Source organism: Tribolium castaneum, chromosome 2, assembly GCF_031307605.1.
Source record: "Tribolium castaneum strain GA2 chromosome 2, icTriCast1.1, whole genome shotgun sequence".
Taxonomy (NCBI): domain Eukaryota; kingdom Metazoa; phylum Arthropoda; class Insecta; order Coleoptera; family Tenebrionidae; genus Tribolium; species Tribolium castaneum.
In genome coordinates this window covers 14,509,956-14,517,165 of record NC_087395.1, presented here as the reverse complement: position 1 = coordinate 14,517,165, position 7,210 = coordinate 14,509,956, and the positions used below count along the sequence as shown (strand labels likewise).

Sequence of the window (7,210 nt, the reverse complement as noted above, 5' to 3'; positions counted from 1 at the left end):
CTATGTTAAACATCAAATACTGTTATTTTTATGTCATGGCACTAGTATCGTCTTAATATTTCCATAAAATATGAAAATGTTTAAGAATATTTTTGCATTATGTATATAATATTGTATGAACCTTTGGCAGAAATAATTTTACCGCACTTGACTTATAAATAACTATTACAAACCACGTGCGAAATGATAGTTTGGTCTATAACATCCCTTTACGAAGTGGTATAATGAGTGTCTCAAAAAAAGACAAATGTTTTTTTTTCAGTTTTCACGCTGTCTTGGCTTGTCATTTATTTATTTTTAAAAATTATTTGATTTTTTCGATAAAAACTCTTTCTAAAAAACATGCTCACACTAATTAGGGTTGGATAATACCTAGATGGTAAATTAAAAGTTAATTTGCTATTAAATGTTTAATGCAAGATTATTCTGCCTTCGATCAGATTTAAGAATAGATAATAAAACTATTATAAAGAAGAAAGTAAAACCTTAATTAAGCGACAGTTTACAAAATTACTAATAACATGTTATTAATTTATTTATTAATTTGGCGTTTTTTTATTAATATCTGAATCTGAGTGCAGGCACTCGCTTCAACGTCGATCCAGCTCCTTCTTTTTTGTGTTATAAAGGTAACAATATTTTAATGTTAACTCTAGACAATGAAATTATTTGAAATTATTTTCATTAAAATTTAAATGTAAATTCGGCCTCTGCTTGTGCAAATAAAACCCTCAAACTGCATCTCGCGAAAGTAGATTCTTGAAGGGTCGATATGGTCAGTTTGCCCCGAGCTGTGGAAACTCGTCCTCGGAGAGTTCCAATTTTCGTAAGTTCGGTCTGAAATGATTATAATCCATCCCTGTGGCATCGAAGGCGTGGGTCTTACTGATACCAAGCGATATGTCTAGCCGACATGAAGTATAGCTGACAAGCGGCCGTTCTTAATGACACTGTCAAAGGTTTGCTTGATTTGTGACGCCAGGTTTCGATTAAAGGCATCAGTTTCAGACCTCGGCGGAAAATATGGCAGTGCGCCATCACCGCCTCTTCCTCCATTGGCAAGCTAATGGCGCCGAACCCGTGACGGATGGCCGTCTTGTCGATGATACACCCCAGCCAGCGATGAGATATCGCCACCGAGTAATGCACTCAGCCACTCACGACTTTATCGCCGTCTTCAAAATGCACACCACACTGTGCGGCTTATTATTATTTTTTTCGGCCGAAACTCCCTCTGGCCGGCAATTTGTAAATAAAGAGGCCTATATTCGTCGGACATGGCGACCTTAACATCATATTTATGTTGTAATTAGAAGAACGCGTTGTTAGCAATGCTGTCGGACGGTGTTGGGCGTCGGTCTGTTTCAGGAATAAACGACGCCGTGAAATAATTCCCGAGCAATTCCGTTTGGTTGTAGTGGCCGCGAACGGTGGTAGCCGTTACCCGTTGGACCATTCGTAACAATTTAGACCAGCTGGCACATGATATTACGGGACATCACATATTTATGGGCGAACTGGGCACGAAGAGCTTCTCTACGGTCCTCCTTCACCTTCCCTCAGCTCCCCGAACTCCCAGTTCCGGTCAAGTAAGTAATTACCAGAGACCGCGCGACAAAACCAACACAATACGACGCAATTCTTTCGCCCCAACGAATTTATGAAAGGTTCCGATCAAACCGTGATAATTAAATTTTAATACATAAAAAATACTCGTAAATAATTACGAGAAAATAAAACTTTGGAGCAAGTTTTCTACTGATTCGTTCATTTTTTCATGGAACACATGGGGATGTTTCTTATACAAAAATTAAATTAACATTAAAAATTATGGAAAGGACTAAATCCAGTAATCATAAAAACGAAAAAATAACGTTAATTAAGCTGAAAAAACGTTACTTTTATCGTTAATTCAACGCAAAAATGTCCACGGAAATAAAAATATTTGTAGCGTAACGCAGTTTAGTAACTATTTTAATGATTGTGTAAGGGAAGAATATAACGTAAAATTATTGAAAATATAAAACCAGCAATCAACGTCGACAAGTGACGTTTTAAAAAAATTGTTTTTGTTCAGATAATTTAATTTTTTTATAAAATATACAATATAAAATTGTCACACTGATTGGTTCAAAGCTCTGGTGCAGCGAAGTCCGACGAAAGAAGTGGCACCTAGAGTTTATAACGTGACTCGGCCGACGACTATGTGAAAAACATTAATTGTTTTTTATCTTTATATTATAATAATTAAAAATGAAACTACTCAAGATAATCTAACTACTACTCAGAACAATGTAATCGTGGATTAATTTAAAATTTTTTAACGATTACCGATCTAGTCTGCTAGAATCAGTATTATTTTAGCATTATTTGTTGCATATTAATAAAAATTTTGAAATAACCCACTATTGACTCACCCTGTATATAAATTCAATTAATTGACGTAATTTTTCTGTACATTTTAAGAAAAACTAATTTCTATTACTTATTGTGAAATCTTATTATGAAACATTTTTGTGTCGGTCTAATTTTATTTAATTAATAAACTTACACTCTTCATCCAAAATAATATTTTAAATAACTTGATGTATAATACCAGCACTGTACTTTTTCGATTTTCTTAAAAGTCGGTACGTATGTTATTTAAAATGTTTTTTTTAACTGCATTTTTCTGTTTTTTTTATTTTTTTATATCAGTTTTATTACATCTTAATGATTGTCAAAAAATAAATGCAATAGTAGTTATTACTCTAGTAATTATTTACTGAACATGGTAATTATAAAGTACCCTACTATCTCTCGGGTGCTGATAGAGGTATTAAATTGTTTGAGACTTTTTTCACAAAATATAGCTCTTCAATGTTAAATTTTTAGGTTAACTCTTTGATGTTTCAAATCATATTTTTTTGACATTAGTCAGCTAAAACGACAGTTATTGCAACATTAAACAAATACCTGTTGAAAAAAATCAACAATTAAGGTCTAATAATGTGCAAAACAATTAAAAAACTAGTAAGTTTGACAATAAACTAAATTCGACATTTTTGCAAAGAAAAGAGCAACAATCGATACTGTTGCTGAGGAAAACAATTATATAAATATATAAAAAAAATTGCTTTAAAAAAATTTGAATTCATTTTTGTGCTTAACTAAACGTCTTCTGTCACCATACAAAATTTTATCTGTCACTTTTGTTTCACCTTGTATATTCTGCGTATTTTTTACACTAGTAAAGTAGTAAAGTAGTTAGTACTAACGTTAAAACAACGTTATATCAACGGCAACGGCTTTGATCTTGCTAGATCATTCAAAAGCCTTTAATCATAAACTACTTTTATCTATTTTACATTTTATTGGTACAAAAATCTTGTCTACGTTATATTTATGGTATCAGAAAGAATCTATCCATCTCATATAAACTTAAAGATGCTAAGTGGATGCCTATGTGTTTGCGTAAGTTGTACTTTGTTTGCTTTTAATTATTATTAATCAATGTCTCCTCTATTTATATCGTAAATTGAGATATCGTACCCATATTCACAATTTCAACCTAAGACACAAAGATCGCATATCTTTACCATCATATAGAATATTTTTTTCCTCTCTATAATTTTTTTAAATAGAATTAGATATTTTTTTATTATTATATTTTTTTATTTTTTTTCAGTCAAATAGGAACAACTTGTAGAAAATTTTAATTTTGTTATCGTATTTTTTTCTTGTTGTAACTAATTTTATTGTAACTGTTTTACTGCCACAAATAAATTATTATTATTATTATTATAATTATTATTATTATAATTATTATTATTATTATTATTATTATTATTATTATTATTATTATTATTATTATTATTATTATTATTATTTTATATCTACGTCTGTGTGCTTAATAGAAAAGGACTACTCTCCTGTTCCTAATAATCTGCGTTTCCATATCCATACGCTTTTGAAACAACACCTTTACCGAAACACGATTTCGTCAGACAACTATAAACTTAAAAGTGCGCAGTTCCATAACGTACCCATTTGTAAGTGCATCGCCCGAATCGATTTATGAAGAATTCTGATCAAGGCTTTGCTAATTAAAAATTTAAACTTAATTGGAGGGAGCCTCTAACAATTAAAAGAATTTCGTCGCCATTCAAATTATCTCGTTTTTTCGGGTTTCTTCCCTCAAATGAAACAATTTGCCCTCGCAGACAGTAGCACTTTTATTTATCCGATGTAGCCGTTCCCGGCTGTTCTATACGGTAACAGTCATGGAAACATTCAAATAAGCTTGACATTTTAGCAAGGTTGACAATAGTGATGGTGATGGTGTAGCCGGGGCGCCGTTGAATGGAGGTGGAGGTGGAGGAGTTGAAGTAAGACATGCAGAGCTTAGGAATGACCCCAATTGAGAGAGGCGTCGATGTCACGTCCCGGTTTGAAGCCGAGTCCCGAGGGAGTGCGTACCGAACGGGCCCCCGCTGCGAGATAAAGGACGAAGAACGCCACGAAGAGTTATTATCCTTGACAGGATTTTTCTATCGAAATAATTAACCTAACCAAATTCGCTATTAATTTCGCGGACGCGACCTAACATCAGTTAGGGTCAAACTGGTAAATGATTATTATTGTGGAGGAAAATACATTCCGTACAAAGTGGCGAACGATAAAACTTTATGTATATTACATGTAGTCGGACGGAACGACGCAATGTGACGGTGTAGCCATTTCCACATGTTTATGTCGTATCAGAATAGCGCTGTACAGCACTAAACTAGCTCTTAATTAACCTGCAGCCTCGAGCTACGACATGCTAAAGCGGATCTGGACTGACTTAACTGATGAATTAAGGGCGATCTAGTTAAAATGTAGTGGGATTTTTGCGAAAAATAACTATTACCGCTCGTTTCTCACAAATTAAAAATTTAACTTACTGCGCGCTTTCCGACACGAGAATAGCTATTGTAAATTGAACGCGACATTTCAGTCCACAATCTGAAAAAGTTTGAAGCACTAGAAAAATCAACAAATATACCAGTGCAAAAATTACAACTACATGTTGGTATCAAAGTCGACAATAAATTTCACGAAAATGCAAAACACGAAACTGCATTTTGGTGGATGCGCCGGCGAACATTGCGAAAACATTATTTTTCTATTAAATGCGTAAAACATATCTAAGTTTTTTAGTGCAATAACAACTTGTTGCCTCATATCACTGTTCAATAATCTAACGTAACAAAAAAAGACGCCTTAAATTTTTAATAATGACGTTTTTTCTTTAGTATTTTTTTTAGTCATCTTTCGGTTAATTAAGGATGGGAAAAAGGTTTTGAAATAAGATTTGTATTAAAATTTGAGTTTGTGAATTATTTTTAGGAAGCCCTGTATGTTTGAAAAAATGTACTATAAAATGTGCACATTGTTGTTGAACACGCGAGTATTTTAAAATGTGATTTCTGGTTTTCGCAAATTTAAAATTCGAGTTATTCAGTTATTTTGCGTGAGATGTTTTGAAGAAGCGCTGACTTCTTGTGAGCTGCGTCATGTTTGTGTAAAATTAGCGTTATTACATGCCTGTATTAATATTTGCAATATGCATGTGACACATGTGTAGGTTCGGATAATAACGTGTTGTACTGTGGCGGTTTAAAGCAGTTTATTGATGACAATTCAATAATTACATTATACTTTAGTGTTTTAGATATGACATCAAAACAGCATAGTCGGTTTATCAACCGATCAGCGAACTTTATAGTGTAATAATTACACAGTGCGGGTTCTCCCACTCTGTTTACTTCCACCGAATTGAAACTAATTTATTCGCACGACTGTGCCCGTAATCACAAAAATTTCATCACTGTCGGCCGTCTAAGACTGTGATTAGTGAAAGATGAACGACATCGGGCCGCTAATTAGTCGATCGGGGAGATCGAGAGGAAACATCAACCGACGGCATTCGGCATCCACACCGGATCAGTCTCAGGGCTTTTAATTAACATTCCTCACCTCACCTCCTCTCAAGGCGTTACTTGCAAATTAAAGGCAATAACTGCCAGAATGAACATCGGCAAAACATTACAGAGATGTGCAGACGTCGTTTTTGTTTGCTAATTGTTGAATTAATTCCATGTCCTTTCATCAATTCGACGGAAGCGGGGCTGATAGCCATGCGGGATTCGGCGACGGGACTACCAATGGATTCTTTACTCCAATTACAGTCTCGCCAACAAAACTACTCTGTTTAATTGCACAACGAAGCCCTAACACAATCACTTCTAGTTTCTACAAAAAATCAAGACTTTCTTTCAACTCGTTACGTAAACAGGATAATCACGTTTAACAGTCTGGACACCGAAGGACAACGCAAGGACCGTGTGGCCTAATGGATAAGGCGTCGGACTTCGGATCCGAAGATTGCAGGTTCAAGTCCTGTCACGGTCGCTTTATTTTTTACAGCAAAATTGCGTTTTTTTTTCTGAAGTTTTTAATTGCAACAAACGTACAAGTATCACAGTGGACACAAAAAATGTTTTTTGTTTGATGGGGTAGATTTCAGGACAACCGTTTTGGCGCAAAGCCGAGCAATTTCAGCTAACACTTTATGTCGCCCTGTAAGGCAGCGGCCTAAAGAGCTAATACTTTGTCCTTGTGGGACCATAACCTGTTATACAGCGTCTATAAGGTGCCTAACTCTAGTACCCAGGGTATTTCGTAAATACCTCTTTTAACTTGTTGCGAAAGCTGGACTTTGTCCGAAGCCGGCCGGTAAAGTCACCGACATGCCATTATTGACTTAACCACGGTTGTAATTTATTCGAGCTTATAAGCAAGCGTCGTCACGTACTTTTGCAGATTGTACGAATATTGTTTATGCCGGAAAGGTGACTCGAAACAATATCGGGCGGCGTCCATATTAAAGAGTCGAAATTAAATCTGAGATATTCAAGGTATTAGCAAAGGTCTCGGCGCGGCACATACGGCGGGCAGTAAAAGTGATTTGTGACGGTGGAAATCCTCCGCATTGCAAATCCTGTCCTATTCTTCTCTGGTCGTTGTGCGGGATTAACCGATTCCAATTATTATTCCGTACGTCCTGATATAATTAAAACAACGGGTCAACTAAGGTGGATGCAACCTTCCTCTAAAAACCGACTCGTACACTAATTCGGGGCCCCGCTTGGGACAATGGCAGCAAAAAGCGCTTTGCCGATCGAAG

The 7,210-nt window shown here is 35.3% G+C and overlaps 1 long non-coding RNA gene and 1 other non-coding gene across 3 annotated transcripts; one reads left to right on the top strand and one right to left on the bottom strand.

Moving 5' to 3' along the window:
• Positions 1-531: 531 nt before the first annotated feature.
• LOC135265485 (uncharacterized) lies at positions 532-1,026 on the bottom strand. Of its 2 annotated transcripts, none has more exons than XR_010333175.1 (2): positions 887-1,026; positions 532-837 (listed from the first exon to the last, which is right to left on the bottom strand). It is a non-coding gene; the product is annotated as an uncharacterized LOC135265485 (long non-coding RNA). The 2 variants fall into 2 exon arrangements; XR_010333176.1 differs by having other exon boundaries at positions 893-1,026.
• Positions 1,027-6,362: 5,336 nt separating this feature from the next.
• On the top strand, positions 6,363-6,435 carry TRNAR-UCG (transfer RNA arginine (anticodon UCG)). Its single transcript has one exon. It is a non-coding gene; the product is annotated as a tRNA-Arg (tRNA).
• The last annotated feature ends 775 nt before the right edge of the window (positions 6,436-7,210 follow it).